The sequence below is a fragment of the Equus caballus genome, chromosome 1 (genome assembly GCF_041296265.1).
Source record: "Equus caballus isolate H_3958 breed thoroughbred chromosome 1, TB-T2T, whole genome shotgun sequence".
Lineage (NCBI taxonomy): Eukaryota > Metazoa > Chordata > Mammalia > Perissodactyla > Equidae > Equus > Equus caballus.
In genome coordinates this window covers 106,541,694-106,564,119 of record NC_091684.1, presented here as the reverse complement: position 1 = coordinate 106,564,119, position 22,426 = coordinate 106,541,694, and the positions used below count along the sequence as shown (strand labels likewise).

The following is a 22,426-nucleotide window of genomic DNA, read 5'->3' as shown; positions in this document are numbered from 1 at the left end:
GACAGGAAGGAGGAGGAACAGGGGAGGAGGAGGAGGGACAGGGAGGAGAAGGAGGAGGAACAATGGGGCAGAAACAGGGGAGGAGGAGGAGAAGAAAGTGGAGGAGGAGGGGAATCAGATCACACGTGCGCACACACACACGTGAGCTCAGGCCTCAAGGATACTCTGGAAGGCAGCGTGGGGAGCAGAGAGGATCCTCTCTCCGTCAGGAGACTGGGTCCATCCCACCTCCACAATCCCTACAGCTCTTTCCCTCTCTGGGCCTCGGTCTCCTCATCTGCAAAGCTAGGGAGTCGGAAAAGCTGGCCCTGAAGCCTCCTTAAGCCCAAAGAGTTTACTGCGCAGAGACTCCTCCTGCCCAGACCCCAGAACACGATGCCCAAGAGGCCTTGGCAGGGTGCTAGACCTGGCCTGGGGAAGCCAAAAGGGTGAGGGGGCCAATAGTGCCCATTGCACAGACACCTCTTAGGGGTGGGCATGACTGACCCACCGCTGGCAGCAGCAGGTCTGAGCTGCCAGATTCCTGGGAACCCACAAGCCTTGTGCCCAATCTCCTGAACCCCTTGCTTCCTTGTTCCAGTGCCCTTTTCTTACTGAGAAGTCGAGCATTCAAGGAACTCAAGCTCAGGCCTTCTCCTCCCATGCCTCAGAGACAGAAGAAGGCTGGATTTATGGGGGACGCTGAATTAGACTCGTAGCAGGGCAGGGACAGAAAGCCAGCGTTCTAGTGTGAGCAGAATTAAGCAAGTGAATAACGCTAACAGCCTCTAGTCATTGGCTGAGAGCGTCAGAGAAAGGCTCTCATTTCATTCTCTGCACAGCCATGAGAGGGAGGTGCTATTATTATCCTCACTGTGCAGATGAAGAAACTGAGGCCCAGGGAGGTTAGTAAGCTCATCCTTGATGAGTTAGTAGGTGACAGAGCTGGGATTCCAGGCCAGGCCCATTGAAACCGAAGCTTATCCTCGGAGCTTCTAAGCTGGAGGCCTCTGCCACTGCATGATGCAGAAAGAGGGCTCTGAAAAGGACAAGGAAGGTGTGTACATCCTGTGCAGGACACCAAACATTTCCAGGCATGTGGAGAGCCTGCAGGGATGCAGGAAGGAGGAGTGTCCGAGTAGGCTGTGTCCTGGCGCACAGCCCCAGAGGACTCTGGGAACTCTTTGGGAGGAATTTGGGGGTGGAGGTGGTCAGAGTATAAATGTCCCTGAAGCTCTATGGATGGGAGCTGTACCCATCAGGTCCTGTGATGCAGATAATAAAAACCTACTCTGGTTAGTCTAGCTCAGACAGAAAAGGAATGTATTAGAAGGAACTATGGTGACCTGGAGAACTTGGCGGAAATGAGGAGAGGCCTGGCAGCCACGAGCTCACCAAGTTCACTGTGGAGGAAGAGGCTGACGGAGCACTCCATCACCCTGGCACCAGCACTCTGCAGGCGATGCTCCTGGACTCTCCTCAGCTGTCTCTGCCCCAGTGATTAACTTCTGATGCTTCTGCGTCTTTGCATCACTCCCTCCATATTCACACATCCAGGTAGCTGCCTCCGAGGGGCCTGGACTAGCAAGGTTGTGTGTGTGGGTATGATTGGGCGTGAATTCCAGGAGGGGAAGTGGCTGCCCACGGTGGGAGGCAGGTTGCTGGCTCTCACCAAGATTCTCTCAGTGCATGGATTCTCCCAAATAAAAAGAGTGTGTGGATGTTTGGTAGCCAAACCAGGACAATGTCCGTCTCAGATGCTGAGCCATCTGTTTGTGCAAGGCTCCTGACTGCCACAGAGCTCACAAAGGCTTTCTCAGACGGTCACTTCTGGGAGGTAGACAGGACGGATGTGAAAATGTATAGCTCTGCTGGGTGGGGAAACTGAGGGAGATGAATTGGCTTGCCACAGGCACCCAGCTAGCTGGTGTGGGGTAAGGATGAAGACCTACGCATACCAGGCCCAAGAGCAGCGGCCTTGCCTCCATTCTGCAAGATGCCTCTCCTGTAACAGGGGCCGACACACACACGGTAACCGCTCTCCCTCCAGAATTCCCTGAGGCCACCGCAGGGTGCCTCCAAGGGAACCTGACCATTCACAGTCACCTGACAGAGATGCAAACCAGACAGAAGAGGTCAGAAAAGACCTCTGACTCCTCTGTCTCTTTCTTCTGACAAGCTCAGCACACTTCCCAGAGACCCTCTTCTTCATCCCCCCAAATGCTGGGAAACTGAAGACAAAGAAAGAAGGCCAGAGGTCAGAAAAGGGAGGTCACCTGCCACATGACTTCGTAGGCTTGCCCCACTCATATATATTTGTGGCTCATGCTGGAATTTGGTGCCAGACCCGGAGAGCAAGTGTCGGCTCCCCCAGCCGTGTGACCTTGGCATGTTCGTAAGCCTTGGCTTATTATGTCAAACATGAAACAGTAAAACAACTGTCCACCTCACACGGCCGTGGTGGGAACTGAATAAAAGACGCAGCCCTGGGGATGACCATGATGTGCACCACTGTCACTGGAACCCGCTCCTTGGACAAGCCTCACTGGATGGCTCACAAACACAAACACCGTTGCTTTTGTTTTATTCTCAACACCATCTGATCTCCTTGTTCTGCCCATGATTACTGAGCAGATCACATATAGTTTCTGGTTATTTTCAGGCTTTAACAGTTTTTACATGTAGTAAAAGTCTGGAGGAGTCCGACAGGAAAATCTTCCATCTCATCTGGTCTGAGTGGTTCCTTTGCCTGTGGCTGGAGACTGCACTAGGGGAAGAAGATATCATGGGCTGGCTCCTCCCTTCTTCCTGTCTCATTCCTGTCCCGTCCACTCAGCTGCTTCTAGTACAGCTAGGAATGGGGTAGAGGGCTAGGGAAGGAGGGGAGATAAGGACCATAGAGGTTCTCACTTGTTTCGATCCGCCATTGATGCCCTCTGTAGGGTTTCCTTTTTTGATTGTGGTAAGAACACTAACATGAGATCTGCCCTTAACAAATGTTTAAATGCACATTACAGTATTGTTAACTGTAAGTACGATGTTGTACAGCAGATCTCTAGAACTTATTCGTCTTGTATAACTAAAGCTTTTATATCCATTGAACAGAAACTCCCCATTTCTGCCTCCCCCCAGCCCCTGGCAACTGGCATTCTACTCTCTGCTTCTTTGAGTTTGACTATTTTAGATTTCTCATATGAGTGAGATCATGCAGTATTTGTCCTTCTGTGACTGGCTTATTTCACTTAGCATACTGTTCTCCAGGTTCATTCCTGTTGTTGCAAATGGCAGGATTTCCTTTTTAAGGCTGAATAATATTCCACTGTGTGTACACACCACATTTTCTTTATCCATTCATCCATCGATGGACATTTAAGCTGTTTCTACATCTTGGCTATTGTGAATAATGCTGCCATGAGCAAAGGATTGTGGACATCTCTTTGAGATCTTGATTTCAATTATTTTGGATATATACCCACAAGTGGGATTGCTAGATCATATGGGAGTTCTATTTTTAATTTTTTGAGGAACTTCCACACTGTTTTCCAGAGCAACCGCACCATTTTACATTCCCACCAACAATGTACAAGGGTTCCAATTTCTCCACGTCCTCTCCAACACTTGTTATCTTTTGTGCTTTTGATAGTAGCCATTCTAAAGGTATGGGATGATATCTCATTATGGTTTTGATTTGCCTTTCCCTGAGGATTAGTACTGTTAAACATCTTTTCATATACCTGTTGGCCATTTGCATGTCTTCCTTGGAGAAATGTACATTCAAGTCCTTGGTGCATTTTAAAATCAAGCGATTTGATTTTTAGCTGCTGAGCTGTAGGGCTCTGTAGGGGTTTTGAGAGGCCCGCCTTCCCCCTTTGGGGACCTCTCTGCATGGTGTCCTTGTGCAAGGGAAGTGTTCTCAGGTGACTGCCTCGCCACGGCTGCCTCATCCAGCGGCACAACGCACACAACTTCTTTTTGTTGGGAGTCATCTTGCATGGGGCCCTTTCCAAATGGGTCCAATCCCATCACCCTCTTAAGACTCAGAAAAACTCAGCTGGCATTGGGAAGGGCAGACGTCTCCCATCTCACCATCTCTCCGTGTTCCAACAGGACAGGCAGTTCCAGCCAATTCCGGCCTTTAGAGCTTTGGGGCAAGAGTCAGACCCAGCCCCTGTGCCCACAAACTCTGGAGGACACAAATCATACTCTCTCAACAAAGCTGTCTTACCTCCCTCCACCCAGAGTCCTGGGGGTCACAAGGGTCCTCCCCTTGTCTGGAGGAGAGTAAGAAACATCCTCTCCTCCCCGGTTAATATCCTGTTCCATTGTTACCAGGCAGATTACATCAGAGGCCATTTTATTAACCCATCTTTAACTGGAGTTGGGGTTTCATGCATAGCCCCACATGCTCAGGAAAGAGCCCAAGGAAGCTGGCAGCTTCCCAGAAAAATGTGTCCTCCCAGCTGCTCTGCATGTCCACGAGCATCTCTCCCACCAGGACCTGTGGATGGAGCTCCATGGGGCTGGGGTAGACAGACAGAAGTGTTCTCCTCCTCCTCCAGGACGTGCTCAGGATCCAGAAGCAGAAGCAGTCCCTGGGCTCCTACATGTGAGGCCCTGAGGACGAGGGCAGCTCCTGTGGAAGAGGGAGGGCTGGGGGCCTGGTGAGCCAGGAAGTCAGGGGCAAGACACGTAGGGACCTCCTGAGGCTTCATCTGCCCAGGGACACCTGGTGGTCCTCACAGAGGGGCATGCTTAGGTCCCCACTGCCTTCCTTCTGCAGAGCAAGGAGGGAGTGGGGACTAAAACGAGAATATAATAATAATGATAATAATAATAATGGGAGCAGCCACAATGTGCTAAACTGTCAGCACAGGTCTAGGTTACACGTATGGTCTCATTTATTCTTCACGACAACATTCTGTGTGGCAGGCAGAATAATGGCCCAAGAGATGTTTGTGTCTTGATCCCCAGAACCTCTGAATTCATTATGTTCTATGAAAGGGGAAATTAAGGTTGCTAATTAGCTGACCTTAAAATAGGGAAATTATCCTGGATTATCTGGGTGGACCCAGTGTAATCACCAAGGTCCTTCAAAGGGGCAGAGAGAGGAAGAAGAGTGAGTGTCGAGTGACACCATGTGAGAAGGACAACCAGCCATCGCTGATTTGGAGGATGGAAGGGGTCACGAGCCAAGGAATGAGGGTAAGGAAAAGGCAAGGAAGCACTCTCCCCTGGAGCCTTCAAGAGGGAAGCCAGCCTGCTGACACCTGGATTTTAATCTGGTGAGACCCATTTTGGATTTCTGACCTCTGAAAATATAAGATAATAAGTCTGTATTGTTTTAAGCCACTAAGTTTGTGGTAATTTGTTGCAGCAGCAATAAGAAACTAACACAAATGGGTACTCTTATCAGATATGAAAACAGAGGCTCAGAGAGATTAAGCAACTTGCCTAAGATCACACAGCTAGGAAGGGAAGTGGGAGAATTGGAATTTGGACCCAGGGCTATCTGCCCCAAATTCGGGGCTTTTTTCACTATACCATGCTGCCCTCTGATGGGAGCTTTGGAGTGTCCCACACTGCACACCAGCCATCTCCCTGAGTCCCCACAGCAAGCCCAGGAAATTGATACCCTAACTACTTTGCAGATGTGGAAGCTGGAGACTGAGCGGTCAAGAGACTGTTGGGCCTCACACCCAGAACACAGGAGGAAGGGAAGCCCCTGCCTGAGGGTCGTAGGTACCTTCATCAACTCCTCCCTGACATTCTCCTCAAGCCAAGCCACTTCTTTCATCCATTCAATGTTTACTAAATGCCTATTATGTGCTGGGCACCATGAGAGGCCTAGGATCACAGAGGGAGAGGCAACCTCACCCCAGGCCCTGAGGTCCCTACAGTCAAGGCTTTCCTACGGTGCTGAGGAAACATCTGCTGCCTTCCCACCCCAGGCCTCTGCATCTCAGCGCTAATGCTTGGATCACAGTGTCCCAGAGGTCATGGAGCAGGGCCTGACTTACTCTTCTATCTCAATTCATTTCGGCCCAAGATTCCATCCCAGAGGGACAGCATCTCAGCTGCTGCCACTGGCACGGTGGTCTCTGGACAGTGGGATCTGGGTCCCTTGCATCTGTGAGTGTCTGGCTTCCCTCTCCCCACCCTCACATTCAACTCCTTAAGGCCTGCCAAGGAGAGAAGGACCTGTGCTAACTCTAGCCTCCATGTCCCCGCACTGACAGAAAATCCGCCCCAGGGTTTGGCCCCATGGATAAAAGGTACAGGCAGCAGGGGCAGAAGCAGCAGAGAAAAATGCTCCCATGGTGGCCAGACGTGCCGTTACTTCAACAGATGCGAGGTGGAGACTGACGGCTTTGGCTTTCCCAGTTGGTGGGCCTGCCCAGTCTGCTGGGCCTTGTTCCTAGGAGAACAATAAAGAGGCCCAATCACTGACACTCACCTGGGAGGAAAGGATCACCTGGCAGATGTTTCCCAGGTGAGGCTCCTCCTCTTCCTCATGAATCTGAAGATCCTCACGGGTCCAATGTCTGTTATCAACTGGAAAGAAGTGTTTGCAAATGATCAGGCCCTCTTGGTCTCCACACCAGGAAAATGTGAGCGAAGGAAAGGATTGTTGTCACTTCAAGGATGTGGCATCTCCTGACCAAGGAGAGGTCATAGGGAGGAGGAGCCTTGCTTATTTGTGCAAAAGAGCCCACTCTCATCTCTGTCTGCCAGTTGACGTGCTCTGAAGGACCTGCTCTTGAGAAGCAGCCAATGCTTGGTTTTTCCAGATGACACGATGCATGGCCAGGGCTCAGCCCTCCACGCCCTTCATTCTGCCTCCCTGATCCTCGACATTTTGGTTCTGGACTTGGGGCCTACTCCTGGCAAAGAGAAATAGGGAGGGGAGTGGAGGTGCCCATGTTATATGACAGGAACACTCAAAGGAATGCCCAAAATAGAAGGAGAAGATCCTCGGAAGGAACCAACACCAGGACCAGCCTGAAGAGAGAGTGAAATGAGAGCACAAGGTTGACAGTCTTGCAGATGATTGACAGGTCAAGAGGGTGAGGATAAGAAAAAGCATTAGACATCCATCCATCTACAGAAGTTGACTGTGCTCCTACATATTCACAGAGGATAGAGTCTCCACTCTGGTGAAATACCTGTTCTCCTTCCATTGGAGAGAGAGCCTCATTACAAGCTTATTTTGGGGTGAGTATGATGAAGCAGCATAGTTTGCCTTCATTTTTTGCCTGAAAGCTTAAATAACATCAGTAGAATCAATAGTTTGGAAAATAGGTACAAGCCTGAGGGGAATAAGAACCCCCACTGAGGCAGTGCTCATGGCCTGGCTTCCACAAGCCAGCTAGGAAGGAATGGTTAGAGCTGGCAGGAGAAGGCAGCATTTAGGGACTGAGGGATGGAGAAGAAGAAAGAAGACTTCGCTGAATGAACAAAGGTCTTTGAGAGAAATACAACAATAAAAGAGGACAAGCTAGGGAAGGAAAGATTGTTAAAGAATTTGTTTAATGGGGTGAAGCATCCACTTAAGAATGAAGTCAGTCACAAGGCCAAGGAGAAGTTTCCCAGGTCGGGGTAATGCTGGGGTGGAAAGGGCAGACCACAACGCTTCAGCCTAGAGGAGGAGGCGTTTGTCAAGGCCACGGTTGTAGGGGCCGCCTTAGGAATAGGTAAGAAGCCCAGTTGCTAATGTAGAGGGATAAGGAAAATGACTATTTTACCAGATGGCACCGGAGATTCTCTTAGGGAAGGAACTATGTTTGTTTGTGAAAATATCAGAGTTTCTTGCGGGGTGCAAGGTGGGATCCTGGAACACTGGTTTAGAAGGAACCAACAAGGGGAGAGTTAAGCTCCATGGCAAATTAAATGCATAGAAAATCAGATATAGAGCAGAGAAAAGGAAGGAAGGAGAGAGAAGGCCTAGGGACATCACTGGGGGCTTGAGTTGTTAGAAACGGCTGAGGGGCAAGAAAGGGAAATATTCAACTTTAAATGATCTGTCTGCAGTTCTGTGATGCTCCTCTCCTTGATGCACCCTCAAATCCCAAGGGAAAATCTATTATGCACATTGACCTCATGTGAGCTGTATTTGGGAGGTGTGAAAGTGCAAAAAGGTAGATCAAAAAGAGCTTGTGTCCCATATCTGGGTTGTAACCAAGGTCAAGATAAAGGTCCAGGGCACCAAAAAGATCACAAGAATTACCAAGCCCCCCAAATCAGAGCCATTGGTGACTAGGAAAGCCTTTGAAATTTACAAAAACCAAGAGAGGGAGCTAGACTGGGCTCCGCCTTCCCACAGGAAGATACTTGGGATTTGAACCAATTTCACCCAGTCGTTTAAACAATGCAGCTCAAACTTTCATGCGAAATGAAACCACCTGGATTCTTGTTAAAATACAGATTTCTGGGCCCCAATCCCCGAGAATTTGATTCAGCAGATCTGGGTGGGGCCCATGGCTTTGTATTTCTAATAAGTTTGCAGGAGATGCTGACGCTGCGGGTCCAGGGACCACTCTGTGAATAGCTCTGCTTAAGAGACAGGATGACCTCAGCCCCTGACAGCACCCTCAGGATCCTTCCTTCCTGAATCTCTCTCTCTTGCCAGGGAGCCCAAAAGTCCCTGCAGTGTGGAGCTTCATGTAGAACCCAGATCTTCTGATCTCTATAGACTGCTGCCATACCCAGGAAAGCCAGGAGGGCCTGGTGAGGGATGCTCACTGGGGCCTCCCCTCGGACCCATGTGGAGCAGCTAGGCTACCTCTTGGATGGAAGAAAATGGGAAACAACCAGCACTTTTCTTGTCACTCAGCATCCTATTTGCCTGTTGACTTGTCCATCCTGTTGACTTAAACTGTGAGCTCCATGAAGGCAGGGGCTGGCACATCGTGGGTGCTTAATGTTTGGTAGGTGAGGGAGTGAGTGAATTACCCCCTTGAAGTCCTGACAGGGGAAACATTTCCCTCTGGACCAGAGTGGGCAGGAAAGTGGGGAGCTGGAGTCCACAGGGTGGGCTCAGGGCCAAATATTTCCCCACTTTCAATTCCCATGACCCCTGGTCTCCCAGGCTCCTCCCTCACTTATAGACTCTGGGCTACTCCTTAATTCTAGACCTAAGACTGTGCTGGCAAGGGAGGAAAATGCCACCTCGTGGGAGACAAAGAGAAGCAAGGAGGGGCTCTGGCCTGCACAGGGGGTAAAGGAAAGAAATAACATTTCCCCAGGGCTGTGGAGGCCGCTCAGAGCGCAGGATGCAGAGCTTGTGAGGGAGGCTGCCACCGCCCCCCAGCCCTTCACCATTCTCCCAGCCTCCTACTCAGAACCAGTGACTAATTGCATCGCATTTCTCTTTGACTTGCGTCACCCAGCAGAGCGCGTGTGGTTGTTTTTACAGCTTATTCTTTCAGGGATTCTAAGAGACATTTTTTAAGTGCTGTTCCTCTGTCTTGGAGCAGGGCACCCTCCTCCACTCTCTCCCCTTCAATCTCTCTTTCTCTCCCCCTCGCTCATCTCCTTCCGGGGGCTGCTAGTGAGAGTAGGAGCAGCTCAGAAGGCAGGAGGCAGGCCCCACAAAAGCAGCAGAAAGACCTTCCAGCTCCCTGACCCTTGGGAGACTCAACAGGGGAGAGCTCCTCAGAAGGTACCCCTCCAGCCCACAAGAGAGGGCTCACACTGCACAGTGGCCTGAAAGGCTCACCCGGGCAGCCTCCTTCCATCCTTCCTTCCTTCTTTTCATCTTCCTTCCTTTCATCTTCCTTCCTTCCTTCCTTCTTTCCTTCCTTCCTTTTCCTTCCTTCCTTCCTTCTTTCCTTCCTTCCTTCCTTCTACCTTTCCACCCTTCCATCCTTCCTTCCATACCTCCGTCCTTCCTTCCTTCCATCCTTCCATCCTTCCTTCCATCCTTCCTTCCATCCTTCCTTCCATCTTTCCTTCCATCTTTCCATCCTTTCTTCCATCCATCCTTCCATCCTTCCTTCCATACTTCCTTCCATCCTTCTGTCCTTCCTTCCATCCTTCCTTCCATCCTCCCATCCTTCCTTCCTTCCATCTTTCCATCCTTCCTTCCATCTTTCCACTCCTCCTTCCATCCTTCCTTCCTTCCATCCTTCCATCTTTCCTTCCATCCTTCCTTCCATCCTTCCGTCCTTCCTTCCGTCCTTCCTTCCATCCTTCCATCGTTCCGTCCTTCCTTCCTTCCATCCTTCTATCCTTCCTTCCATGCTTCCATCTTTCCTTCCATCCTTACTTCCTTCTTTGCTTCCTTCCTTCTTTTCTTCTTTCCTTCAATCTATGAACATTTTCTGAGCACCAGCTAAATGCCAGCCCCAAGTATAGAGTAACAAGTAGAACAAACACAACTTCTGCCCTCAAAGTGATGGGTGGACGAGGAGGTCCCTTGTCACCCATCAGCAAACTAGCAGTTATAATACAATGGGTACATCTACAATCTGGAAGGTACATTGCACTGAGTAGGCACCAAACCTAATCTGGAGGAGGAAAGATGATCAGTGAGGCTTCTAGGAGGTGGTGTTACAAAATGAGGATGAGATATTATAGAAAGGGGGCAGGGAATGGACAGAAATAAAGCAAAAACAAAACAAAACCAAAAAAAACCCCCAGTATCATGGTTAGCAGATGGTAGAAACAGCAGAGGAGTGAGATGGAGAGCACAATGTGAGCCATGGGGCAGCCACCTGTGGGCCTCAAGTTTCCTCCTCTATAAAATACGGGAGTTGGGCTGGATCACCTCTTAGATCCCCTCTAGCTCCAAAACTCTGATAGTCAGGATCTTCCATCATCACAAAAAGGCAAATATAGCACTATGAAGGAGAACTGTCAAGTGAAAGGGGCAATGGGTTTGGAATCTGAGGATCTGTATTTCAATCTAGGTCACTTACTACTTGTGGGACCTTGGACAAGGCAAATAAGTTACTTGAGCCTCAGTCTCTTCTGTAAAGTGAGGGTGAGCATGTTACCTATTTCACAGGACAATTAGTAGACTAACCCTGTGAAATGATAATGAGAGAATGCATTTGCAAGTGTATATTGAGCACAGGAGTGACTAAGTTCTGAGCTACTGTTGCCAGGGGCGTGTCTACTGGCCCACACAGAATGTTAAGGACAGAGCGATCTCTTTTTAGTTTGAATTTCAAGCAGGCACTCTTCCCATCAAAAGAAGAAGAGTTCTTACAACCCCAAATTCCAATGGTCAGAGAACACAGAAGTACAGCCACCAACAACACATTGCTGATCCCAAAGGGCTTTTGTTCCTCCCAGAGAAGCCACTGTTGGGGACAGGGAACTGTAATGTCACAGGACCCTCCCCAGATTACCAAAGACTTCCCACTCCAAGGACCTCAACACAAGAAACAGGCATCTCAGCACAGAGTGGACCACTGGCGACAAGAACACAGAGGGGCTCTTGGACCAAAATCCAAACCAGACCACAGCCAGTCTCAAATCCACTGGGCTGAGAGTCCTGACCTGCTCCTTAGTGAGGAGGACGCAGAGACCAACATCAGGACAACCCCTATTGTCTCCGCTTGTGGGGATCACCGGTCAACTGTCATAAGAGTGACCCCTTCCAAGAAGTACTGTGGACAGTGCCCAGAAGTCTCCAGTTAGCGAAGAGCTGTTGTTCCACGCACGTGCCTGGGCTAGCAGACCCTCCCTGACAATTACAGTCAAGATCCCAGTGCCAAGAAGGAGCAAAACCAGGTGAGCCACTCCCTTCCAGAATTCTGTCTAGGGGTGTGCTGCTGTTACAAAATATCTAGCATGGCATTTGGCACACAAGGCTGCCCCCTAAATGTTACTTGAACAACATCTTACCTGTGTCTATTATTTGCAAAGTGATTTTTCATCCATCATCTCCTTTAATCTTTACAGTAACCCCACAGGGAAGTTGATATAAGATTACTCAATGTGGGAGCCAGTAGTGCTGTTCACCAAACATTTCCAGATCTCCTCCTTTCTGGGCACGTGGTAAGACTGCACTTCCCTGAATCCTTGGAGTTAGATGCCGCCGTGGGACTTGCTCTGACCAATGAAATGTAAGCAGAATGATGTGTGTTACTTCCAGGTGGAAGCTGCAAGAACCAAGGTACCATTATCTGTCCCCACTCTCCCTGTCCAGCTGCCACAGGATTGGCAATGTCTCTGACGATAACTATTTTTGTCAGTCTCTGTCCTAGAACAAAGACAACATGTAGCAGAGCCTTTAGTAGACCCAAGGTGGGCATGAAAAGTGAATACAAAACAAACCTTTGCTGTGTTAAGCAACTGAGATTTGGGGATTGTTTGTTACTGCAGCATGAGCCTGTGCTGACTGATACACCCATGTCACAGATAAGAAAACCAAGGCTGAGATAAGTTAAGTGAACAAACTTGCCTTAAGTAACACAGCAAGATAGTGGCAAAACCAGGATTTAAAGGGTAGTCTTTCTCACCCTAATTTCAATATAGAAAAACCATTTTGAATCTTGCACTTAGCCCCTTTGAAACTAGAACCACATAACTTCTTGTATCCTTGTCACCAGTCCCTAGGATCTTGGCTTCTGGCAGAAAAGAACACACAAAACAGTCAGTTCATGAGTATCTTCACTGGGTTGAAGCTTCTAGGAGGCTCTGAACTTCACATGTAGTCAAGCTGATGCCATCAGTAAGCAGATAAGGCCCTCTACTCTGCCTCAGTTTCCCTAATAATGGAAGAACAGAGAAGATGGCTTAGGTCACCATCCCTTTCTACTTTCCTATTTAGGATGATGAGAGGAGACAAGTACAAGCACACCAGAAGAACCCAGTGATGGCCTAAGCAGGGGAGGCCAAAATCCTGCCCAGGAAGAATCACAACCACCTTAGCCCCAGGCCAGACTACCAGGTAGCTCTGGAGAAGCCTAAGAGGTCTGGCAAGGTTGGGAATAATTATCAACAGAGCTCAGTCATCAGTGACAAGAAGTGGACTGGGGCCTTAGAGGTAAGCTGTATTCAGCAGAGACTGTTCCTCTAAGAAGAGGAATAGATCCAGCTCTGCCACTTGGAGGTAAAAATAGGCCAGAATCACTGCTCTTGGCTCAGGCTGCTGGTCCAAGCCATTTAACAGAGGACCTGGGTGCACCACGCAGCTGGCCTCACCCCAGGCCAGGGCTGCATCATGGGCTCCTGGGCAGCCCATCAGGCCTATGGTCACTTACACAATGTCCTTTGTAGGTGCCTCTGAGTTCACTCAGCCTTGTCCAGCAGTTCCAACAGTCTAGGGCAGTGGGGCAGGGAATTCCTTCTTCATGATATCTTGGCTCCCCAAAAGGAGTACGAGGATGGCCAGGACAGGAAGGAGCTGACGTGAAGCAAGCATTGACCAGGTGCCAAGCGTTGCTGTGAACATTTTGCATACTTAAATCATTGAGACTTCACAATTCCCCTGTTGGATTGATGCTGCTTTCTTCATTTTTTAGATAAGGAAACTGAGGCTCAGGAGATAAGTAACACAGTGCCTGCCAAGTATTAAGTACTCACGTAAACAATAATTCTTCTTATTATTGTCTTCATCCTCATCATCATTATCATCATTTGGAAGATCCAGACTTCAAAGAGTTCCATGGGGTCTCCAAATCCCCTCTTGTAGATATCAGCAAACTCTTTAGATCAAACTTTCTCAACCCTGATACAAACCAGAATTACAGGAGTTCTAAAAAATGTATACGCATGGATTCTACTTCAGTCCAACTAACTAAGAATCTACACAGTTGGAGCCCAGGCTTTGATATTTTTCTTGCTTTCCAGATAATTCTAATATGCCTCCTAAGTTAGAGAACCACTGACCGAGATGGAAGAAAGTTTTATAGCCACTCACCTACCCACCCACCCTCTCCATATCTCACTTTCCTACGTATTAGGATGAGGTCCCTAAAGTCTGATTTCTCCTGCCTTAAATTTTGGAAGCCTAATCTCTGATCATTATGGATCAGCCTTCCCTAAGGGAAGTGGTATGTGTGATTGCTGGAGTAAGCCACCTCTAAGATGGCCCTGGATTTGATCCTCCCTTCTTGATTACACTCTTGTGTAATCTGCTCTTCTTGAGCAGGGGCTGGATTTATTGACTCATTTCTAACAAATAGGATATGGCAAAAAGCAATGAGATGTCACTTCCAATATTAGGTTATAAAAAGACTATGGCTTCCACTTGGGTGCTCTCTTTTCCTCTCACACTCGCTCACTCTGAAGGAATTCAGCTGCCATATTGTGAGCTACCCTATGGAGAGGCCGATATGGCAAAGAACTGATGTTTCCAGTCAACAGCCAGTGACAACCTGAGGGCTGCCAACAGCCATGTGAGTGAACTTGGAAGTGAATCCACCCCCATCAAGCTTTGAGCTGACTATAGCTCCAGCTGACCTTGATTAGAGCCTTGTGAGAGACCCCCAGCCAGGGATACCCAGATTCCTTACAAATAGAAACTGTGAGGCAGTAAATGCTCATTGTTCAGGCCACAAAATTTAGAGGTAATTTATTAAGAAGCAATAGATAACTAATACAATTATCCTTGGGGCTAGATCATGTGGTAGGCAGAATAATGGCTCCCAAAAAACATGCCCACATCCTATTCCCTGGACCATGTGATTACGTTACTTTACGTGGCTAAATGGACCTTGCAGATGTGATTGAGTTAAGGATCTTGAGATGGGGACGTTTCCCTGGATGATCCTGGAAGGCTCAGTGTAATCAAAAGGGTCCTGAAATGGGGAAGAGGGGGACAGAAGAGTCAGAATCAGAGATATGGCACAGTTAGAAAGACTTCACTGGCCTTTGCTGGCTCTGAAGATGGAGGAAGAGACCGTGAGCCAAAGAACGCAGGCAGCCTCTGGAAGCTGGAAAGGCAGGGAAATGGATTCTCCCCTAGAGCCTCCAGAAGGAATGCCACCCTGCCAACACTGTGATTTTAGCTCAGCGAGATCCACTTCAGACTTCTGACCTCCAGTAAATGATACATGTGTGTTGTATTGAGACACTGAGTGTGTGGTAATTTGTTCAGCAGCAATAGGAAACTAATACAAGGGTGAACAGGACAATCCTGGGAAGAGTTTTTCCTGCACAAATGTAGTAGTCTTGATATCTCTGTAAGGAGCTAGGCTTTGGTTAGTATGATTATTGGGGTGAAAGTATGGAGTCCACGAGAAGAAAGATGAAGTAACTAGTTTGCCCGCTTAAGAGAAACCAATTGAAGTAGCTTGGTTTCCTGGCCCCAGAGTACTCACCCAACACCCACCAGCTGTCCCACAAAAGTATGTCACAAATTAACCTTTGGAGACTTCCTGAGAGGGTGGGACTAATGTAGGACAGTGTCAAGGCCACTTGAGATATCTGCAGCAGCATCTTCAGGTATCAGAAAGGCAGATAGCGACCCACACAATTCTCAACTGGCCTTCCTACTAGTATCGCCCACTCCTGTCTCATTCCCACCACTCAACTTCCAGGAGACGGAGGTTGGCTCAAGAGGAATGGGGCAGTATTGGGGACTTCCTAGAACTCAGGGTCACTGAGATTTCTACAGCCATATCTGACTTTTCTTTACTCAAACAACTAATCTCCCCACACCCACCCCGGACGACCCAGGAGCCTACCTATTAGATTGCCATTGTATTAAGATCTCTCACTTTACTAAATTGATCTAACTTTTCCGCAGCCAATCAATGAAGTAAGTGGAGAAATGAATGCTCAGAGAAGTTAACTGATTGCAAAGCCAAGACTGGAATTCAGACTTCCTGATCCCAGCCTTACATTCTGTCCACTGAACCATACTTTTTCCCACTTTTAGCAAAACAACTCAAATTAAAATCTAATCTCAAGGGCTGTAAAACAGATTTTGAATTCCAAGCCTGACTCAGCCACAGAAGTGCTGTCGCTTCCCTGTGCCTCAATTTCCCCATCTATAAAATGAAGATCTACAGGGAAACATGAGACAGTTTGTGATTGTGTCAGGGAGCTGAGGAGGAATACAGAAATACCCAAAAAGTCAGTAGCTACCTTCACTCAGATTTCTAGACCCAAAGCTGAAAACCATGAGAAGAAGAAAAAAAATTCTCCAAAGTTTTTTTACAACAAACTTTGAAAACTGGAATGTGGGCGTGAACACTACTTTGAGGGTTTATAAAGTGACACGTGGATCACCTGTCAGAGAGCCAGGATCGGAATGCTGGTTTTAATTACACCGAATATTTCACTTTCTTATGCAGAGGCATAATCAATTATCTTATTTAAAGGCATTACGATAACGTGTGTGTAAAATGGAGCCATTCCCTGTATTGCATTAGATTCTACTAATTATAGGAGAATGTTTGGAGCTAAAATGTCAGCTTGTCATCCGGATGGCTTGTAATTCAGGATTTGCATTCACAGACGGGAAGGGAACTCTGACAAAAATTGTATTCAGCTCCAGCTCGTCTGGCCTCCGCCTCACCGGCTCCAGCAGCTTGGAGAGCACTGATCTTTGCTCTGCCCCTGCTCCTGTGTGCCACGGTGGGCGCTCCATCCTCCTCTCTCCCCCAAGAGGGCAAGATGGGAGGAAGGGCTATCTACCAGGCAGGGGCAGCATCGGAGGGCAGCAAACCACACCAGCTGCAAACAGGGAAGAGTGAGATCCTTCTTGAAGACCTACCCACCCTCCTATTTTGTTTTCTTCCCAGTAACTGAGATTCTAAAAATGGTGTTTAAAGAGATTCGGGTTCCAAAGAATTTATGATCTTTGGCTTTCCTGGGAATAGCAATCTGATTTGATTTAACTCAGCGCAACAAATATTTCATGAGTGCCTACTGTGTGCAGCATGCTGGGGATTTGGCTTAAAGGACAGAGGTTAAGAGTACAGGCTCTGGACTAGACCACCTGCATCGGCCTCTGGAACTTACGGGACGTGCACTGTATGCCAAGGTAACTCTTGGGCCTCTGACTCCTCGTCTGTAAACTGGGGATAGTAGGGTCATACAGGGTTAAGATGGCATTTGCAAAGTGCTTAGTAGGAGCCTGACATCAATTAAGTGGTTAACAAAGCTTAGCAGTTATTACAGCCGTGAACACAACATCCACGAACATGACAGTCTAGGAGGACAGACAGGCATTCAACAGGAAGGGCTCCCCACCCTTGCAGGGATAACCACACTAATACCCCACTCTCACGCAGCCATTTGCTTTATAGCAAGTTATTTCACCTCCTGTGTCTCACTTTATCCTCCCCAAACTCACATGCTTATCCCCCCTCCCCAAAAAATCAAGAGGACCTTTCTGAGCAATGAGATGAGTGGATTTTCTCTTTTGAGATAGCCCCTCTGCCATGGGGATGCAAACCAACAGGGTTTATATTCAAAGTTTCCTTCCCCCTGGTTGAATTCTCCTCTCACCAGCCCAACTGTGCAATTCTACCCAGCTGCCGGCACACTTACTCCCAACCTACCTTGAGTGTGGAGATCCAGGGCTGGGAGATACCAGAAGCCCTTCCTCCAATAGCAAGTAGAGGATGAAAGCAGCCTGCCCAAGCTAGCCAAAGTCAGGGGGCCAGGGTAAGCCAGGGGCGGGGTGCACTTGAGAAGAAACATTAAGCTTCAGCCTCCCTCTCTACAGCCTGGGTACCATTGCCAGGCCCCCTTGGGTCAGCTGGCTATTGATTGCTACTCACCAAGCCTTTCTCCCCTCCCTACCCTGCCCAGGACCCAGGCGAGCCTCCTTGCATCTGCTTGCATTTCAGGACTCCCTAAGCAAAGCTTTGGACCTTCATCTGACTGCCCGGTGCTCTCAGAAGTGATGACTTGCAGATGAGACATCATACCTCCACGCCTACCCTCAGGACTCAGCGACTTGGACTGTTCCACTCTCCTTGGCTGGAGAACCCAACCCTGTGGCCTGGCCCACCTGGACATATGTTCTTCTGCCACCCAAGGGCTCCCAACATGGTCAGGCCGACTATGACCAACTCAAAGCTAAGCACCTAAAACACCAACTTTCCCAAAAGGCCGTCAAGGCCAGGTTACTTCACCCTCCCCTTCCCAGCTGCCACCACCATCTTTCCTCAACTGTTCACAGATTTTCAGACCTGTAAAGTTGGATCTGTCTCTGCAGCTCCAGGGAGAGTGACCATTTCCCCTTTCTGTCCTCCTTGGGCTTTGCTCTTTTGTGGGGTCCTGGTGTTTGAGAGCAGAACCATATCTGGGGCCCCCCTTTTCCTGGAAGTAAAGTTCTATTCTCCAGCCTTAAAATCTTCTTGTTTTGATTTGTTTTTGTAATTTGGTTTTTGTGTGTGTGTCCTTTTAAAAATATCGCGTGCCAAGAAAAAGTACTGAATGCTCATTACAGAAGATTTGGGATGTCCAAAAAAATAGAAAGAAGGGGGGAAAAAAATCACCCATTAATCTTCAGCCGGGAGGCCACTACAGTTAGCATCTCCTTGTTGAGTTTTATAGATGGGCTTTTTAAAATTAAATCAAATCACAGATTGCGATTGGAAATTAGCTGCCCTTGGAGCACTGTGGAAGTCTGGAATCCACTCATCTGTGAGGCCCTCTTGATGGTTCACATTTTCTCCTGAAACAAAGGGTTTCCGGAGAGACTGACCCCTGCAGACTAAATCTTCAGTAGGCTGGTAGGCTATCCAAGCTGTTACTTTAGCTATACTTCACTTTAATCCCTGGAGAAACCTGGGATGTCCCAGCCTTGTGTCCCTAACCCAGCCCTTTGAGTCACTGGTATGGTCTGAATGCTTGTGACCACCCCAAAATTCATATGATGAAACTCTAACACCCATGGTGATGGTATTAGGATGCGGAGCCTTTGAGAGGTAATTAGGTCATCAGAGTGGAACCCTCCTGAATGCCTTTAGTGCCCTCACGCAAGGGACGCCAGGGAGATTCCTCACCCCTTCCACCAGGTGCAGACACAGAGAGAAGATGGCAGCTTATGGAGCGGGAAGCAGGTCTTCACCAGACACAGAACCTCACCGCGCTAGCACCCTGATCTCTGACTTCCATCCTCCGAACTGGAAGAAATAAGTTTCTGTTGTTTCTAAGCCACCCAGTCTATGATGTTCTGTTACAGCAGCCCAAAGCGACTAAGACAGTCATCCTCCAGGTTTCAAGGGCCTCCTGCTCCCCAGTGAGTCCCACACCTCCAGCCCCGTCCCTGGCCACTCTCCTGAGCTCAGACCCATATACTCACCTGCATCCAGGTATCTCCTTCTCACAGCCAACTGAGCAAAGCTGAACTTGTTCATCTTCCCCCCCAGACCTGCTCTTCCTCCCACTTTCCTCAGCAGCGTTGTTTACCCACTTACCCAGGCTGGCAACCTCCGAGGCATCTCTGACTCACCCTTCCTGCTCATACCAGTCATTCATCAAGTCCCATTGTTTCGTCTCAGGAATTTCTTGCACTTCATTCCTCTCCTCTCGTCCCACTACCACCGCTATCACATCTCCTCACTGTGGCAATCAAGGCCCTTCCTAACCAGCCTCACTCTCCTTTCCAGTCTCACTAACAGTAATTCTCTCCCCAGGCAGACCTACTATGTCCCAGGCACAGTCCAGGGCACCTATCACTGATGCCCCTCCCAACAACAAGGTGCTCCTGTGCTAAATCTCAGAATCCAAGGCTTAGAGAAGCCAGCAGTTCACTTATCCATTAATAAGCAACAAAGCACCCCAAAACTCAGTGCCTTGAAACAACGATTTTTTATTTCTTACAATCTGGGTGGTCCTTCTGCAGGTCTTCCCTAGGGTCACTCATACGCTGCAGCCAGCTGACAGCTCACCTGGAGCTGGAAGGTCACCTTGCTCACAGGTCTGGCAGATGGTGCTGGCCATGAGCAAGCCACCCTGGTTCTCCTCTACAGGGGTTCTCACCCTCCACTAGAATAGAAAGGCTCCCTTTCATGGGAGTCTCAGGGCAGTATTCCAAGCAAGTGGAAAGCAGCTCCAGAATTCACCTAATGACACTTCCACCATCTTCTGTTAGTCAAAATAAGCCACAGGCCAACTCAGGGTAAAGGAGATGGAGAAATGTACTCTGCCTCTTAATGGGAGGAGTGGCAACATCCCATTGCAAAAGGGACACAGGGAGGGCCATTATTCATTGAGGGCCATTATTATAATGAGCTACCACACCAAAGAAGCTGTCCACATTCGCTCAACTTGAGAATCTCAGCATATAAACCAGGGTCTTCTGATGCCAGTGATCTCCCATTTCCACATTTGTTGCTAGACCTGCTTCCTACCAAGAGGAAGCCATCAGTGGATTGTCACCAAGAGTAGTCACAGTGGTGACACTAGCTGAGCTGTGCCATCCTGGCTGAAAGTGACTGTCAACAGGGCCAGCCCTACCCCACCTTCTAGTAGCTCTGGCTGTGACAGCAGCTGCCCATCCCACCTTCCCACTCACCACGTCCAGCTTGGCTCCAGCAAGCGGCATAATGCAGGACTCGAGAACTCCCCCAGGTCCCCAGACTCCATTAAGGAACTGATTAAAATTTGATGCTCCCATTTAACACCTATTAGCGAACACAGTGCCCTCTTGCTAGGAGAGAGAACTTGCAAGAGGGGCCTCCCTCGCTCCCAGCAGCACCCTTCCTGCCAAGGTGGCAAACCATTAGGAGGAAGAAAGCTAAAACAGAGATGGATGGGGGAGGGTGGACCAGCTCTTCCTGAACCCCAAAGTGGGACTGAGAGTTTGAGTCCTTAACTGCAAGTGTCCCACAGAGGACAGTAGGGACCAGGCCAAAGGTGAGAAATTGGCATCCAAGATTCTGGAGCCCAAGGGATCACAGGAGGCCACCATCTCTCCCCTGTCCTCCCACCAGGCCAAGATCTAAACTGTCCAAGACCATGAGAAGATGCATCATGGGAATGGGTGTGATCAGGATATAAATGCTCCAAATTGAAAGAATTGGATCTCTGTTCCCAAGGTCAGCTATGGGAATGCCCCACAAAAACTCCCAAACGGAAGAGGATCTGAGAGAAACTAACAGCATTCCATTGCTCCTTCCTAAGCAAATGACTTAGGGGCAGAGCATCTCGAATTTGGGGTAGGAGAGAAGAGATAATCAGCCAAATGTTGACTGAGCGTGTACTATGTGCTAGTCCCCAGCACGAAGCAGGCCTTACGCAAAGCAGGAAACAGAATCTCCACACTCAAGGAGTACATAATTTCACCAAGGCCACAGGTGCACACACACCTGCAGTTAAGTAACAATACAGGTGTTAGAAGCAGCATAGAACTAGGATTTGATTCCCCAGCTTGTCACTTACTAGCTGTGTGAGAAGCTTCTAAAAAGCTAATTAAAATGCTCTGGGTTAACACTTAGCAAACACAGTGCCCTCCTGCTAGGACAGAGAACTCAGAAGGGGGTTTCCCCAGAGATCTTGAAGGCCAGGGTTGTGGCCATTACGAGGAGACTAACAGATCAGGTTTGATCTTGAGCCTCAGCATCCCCACCTGTAGAATGGGGATGACGACCCTCACTGAACAGGTTACTATGAAGACTGGATGAGGGAATGTACCTGAAAGCACATTGTGAATGTTCAGTAGCTCTTCAGGGTTGCAGCCTTGTGATTACCGTGACAAGTGTTAGGAGAAGAACCCACCTCCTCCAGGTCGGGGATCTTCCTGGGGCCACTGAAATAACACGGAAAACAAGACATTTTCAGGTTTACCCAGCTAGCTCTACTCCCAAGAGGCCCTCTCCCTAAGACACAAAGACCTTCCAGCCCCACCCCATATGCATGGCCTTGACTACATCCCACGATGGATGTCTTCACAGCAGAGCCCATGACAGTCCTGCAGGGTGCGGGGTGACTAGGGAGACCTATGACGACCTTTGCCTAAAATCTGAAGGTTCCTCCAACACACTGCCCCCAGGGCCCTGTGGTTAATTGGTGGCCCCCATTATCTCTGCCTCCAATTTGGTGTTTTTCTCTATCCAGGGGTCTTCTGCTCCAGGACTCAAGGCCCTTGGCTTCCCTTTGAAACCCCCTCTTCTCCCTTTTTACCTGGAACAAGCACTTGGTCAGCCCTCAGCACCGCTCCCTGAGAGTAACTTGGACCTCACACCATCACAGCATGGGGAGAGCTGACTGGCCGAGGAAGACCTGGAGGGAGTCGGGGCCCAGCTGCCCCTGGGGGAACGCATCTCCCTGGGTTTACAGAGGGATGGGGCCATCTCAGCAGAGGGCTACCATGCCTCACTGGGGCCAGGGCAGTAAAAGTTCTGTTGGGGACAGTAAAAAGTGGACTTTAAAGAGAAAACTGGAGCCCTGTGCTGGTCTGGCCTTCCCTGCCAGGCAGGAGAGCCAGATGTGGTCTGTTGACAGTGGCAACCCACTGAAAATTGGGCACTTCAGTGTGGTAGAGGCACAGAATGGAACTGACAGCTTGGGAAAGGTGCCCCAGCAGGGCTTG

The 22,426-nt window shown here is 49.0% G+C and overlaps 1 long non-coding RNA gene across 2 annotated transcripts in view; it reads right to left on the bottom strand.

Annotated features, from left to right (window-relative positions):
* Positions 1–21,647, bottom strand: part of LOC111775264 (uncharacterized) — a 67,276-nt gene extending 45,629 nt beyond the window's left edge. For both annotated transcript variants that reach the window (XR_011438645.1, XR_011438644.1), the window contains exons 1-4: positions 21,529–21,647; positions 13,513–13,657; positions 11,830–12,695; positions 6,434–6,531 (exon numbers count right to left, since the gene is read on the bottom strand). This is a non-coding gene — a long non-coding RNA (uncharacterized lncRNA). The remainder of the gene's footprint in view (positions 1–6,433; positions 6,532–11,829; positions 12,696–13,512; positions 13,658–21,528) is intronic.
* Between the last annotated feature and the right edge of the window lie 779 nt (positions 21,648–22,426).